This window comes from Crocuta crocuta, unplaced genomic scaffold (genome assembly GCF_008692635.1).
Source record: "Crocuta crocuta isolate KB4526 unplaced genomic scaffold, BGI_CrCroc_1.0 scaffold32, whole genome shotgun sequence".
NCBI classification, from domain to species: domain Eukaryota; kingdom Metazoa; phylum Chordata; class Mammalia; order Carnivora; family Hyaenidae; genus Crocuta; species Crocuta crocuta.
Window position 1 is genome coordinate 12,628,740 of NW_027529424.1, and position 2,295 is coordinate 12,631,034.

A 2,295-nucleotide genomic window follows, 5' to 3' on the forward strand; every position below is an offset into this window, starting at 1 on the left:
GGGTGGGGGGGAAGTGCCTTCTTCCTGTATCTGGCATCTCTCCGTCTGTTTTACTTCCAGCCTTTCTTCCTGTCTCTACCAGTCAAGTGTGCAAGTGCTCCTTACACACAGCCTGAATCAACAGCAGCTCTAAGGATGAACTGTGATCTCTATCTCTATCGTTGTACATATGTGTGCACACTGTGTATTCATGTATAATATATGTGTGTATTACATATGCACCTATATGTGAGCGTATTATATATCCATATATAACATGCGTGTTATGTACAAAGTGCCCCTGTAGAGAATGACAGCCTTCCCTTCCTGTCATCACCAAGCCTGGGGGAGCTGAATGACCTCCCTTCTGTGGTCTCGCTTCCCAGGCAGGACTCTAGAGCTCCGAATCCAGGCAGGGGATCGACACAGAAGCCCCGGAGAGGACAAAACCATACAAGCTTAAAATATTTCTTGTGCTTCATATATGGATGCAACGCAGACTCACTAAATGCCTGGCGGTTTTCAGGTGTGCTCTGAGTAATGAACATCCTTCAGTCTGGACTGTAGATACGTCCTCGGAGCAGAGGAAGAGTGAAATGTAGCCTGAACACACCTGTGCCGCCTGCACCGATAAACTAGGCGCCGCGTGAGAAACGCCTACGACCTTACCAAGACATCTGAAAACAGGGACTGGTCTATGAAAACTGACTGCTACTGATACTGCTCCTTTTCATGGCAACTGAGTTTGGCAAAATCATGTTATAAAGGTCACCGTAAGATTGTCGCAGGTCGGCTATGTGATAAATCACTCTTACAAACCCCCGTTTCCTCATTAATTTTCCCCCTTACTGGAATATTCCACCGGAAGTTTCAAGTGTGACCGGCCTCCGTGATTCCCCGTGCTGTGTCTGCATTACAGCTGCAGACAGATGGCCGAGGGGCCACTGGGACAGCCAGTTCGGTCCATGTTTGAGTCCAAAGTTCTTCACAAAATGCCTGGTATTCCAGCAGGTGCCACGTCCTGCCAACCATCCGAAGCCAGGAAGGAGCGGCTTGCCAGGAGTCACCGGAGTGTGCAGGAGCCCGCTCTTCCCGGCACCTCGTACCCACAGGGGCAAACCCAGGACTGAGTCCGATAAAATTCACGAGTCCGTCCTCCAGCTAGCCGCTTCGTAACCATATTGAAGCTACTTCATACTTCTCTGCTTTGTTACCTGATCTTTAAACTTTACGTCCGGGGGTAAGGGGTGAAATACTCATCTGTGGTTTGTGGGGCTGCACTGTGCCCAGTGGCCGGCAGCCCGTCCGACAGCCGGCAGCACACCTGCTCCCCCTCATGTCCACCGAGCTCCTGCCCTGCGGGCTCCCGCGACAGCCGGCTTCCAGAAAGGGGAGGCGCAGGTGGGACGTGAGGGCGCAGGTGGGAGGTGGGGGCCTCTGCGGGGACTCCGCCGCCGGGGCTCTGAAGCTCTCCCTCCTGCCCTGGCCCCCGCTAGGTGTACGAGCTGCTCTCTACCTGGTTGGGGCACTGGTTTCCCCAACATCATGTCTGTCACCTGCTTAACCAACTTCCTGCTCAGCGCTCTCCATTACAGAGGAGAGAGCTGTTAGCTGCTGCTGTTCCCTGGCCCGTCATCGTGTGCGCATCACTGCACCATATCGTTAACACTGGTGGAAGGCCACGCGGCTCCCCATGGCCTGCGTGGGCTCGCTTCACGTGCCCCTGCTTCTGGAAGCTCCTGGATCTCTCTGGACTGACCAAGAAGGCTCCGTTGTCTGCACCACTCAGGCGACTCCGGATGTGACGCCAGGGGCTCGTCTCTACGTGTCTGAGCTTGCTTCTCAGAAGTGGTTCCGAGAGGGCTCGAGCCCTGTGCTTCACTTCTTCTTCCCCGTGAAATCACCACGCACAGTTCATGCGACCTTGGTGCTTCGCTACCAGAAAGGCTTTGGAGGCTTGTATTTCAGTTGCTTAGATGTTCGTAAGAACAACACATAGGGCCTAAAAAGTTACAAAATCTTCCAGCTGAGAGATGCACTATAGATGATATTATTTAATTTTTAAAATGCAAAAATGGAAAAATAGGGATCACGAAATGCTAATGACTAATTTTAGCTGATGCAAAAGTGTAGAGAGTTTCTGCTTCTTACCCTTGGACACACCCTGTCAAGGAGATGGCGTTTGTCTGAGGCTTGATGACAACACTGGTTGTTCAGAAGGAGTAATGTTTAGTTATTTGTTTTCATTCTAGAAAACTTTACTAATTACAGAAAAATAGGCCGTAGGGCATTAGAAACATCTTAACTAAACCTTAT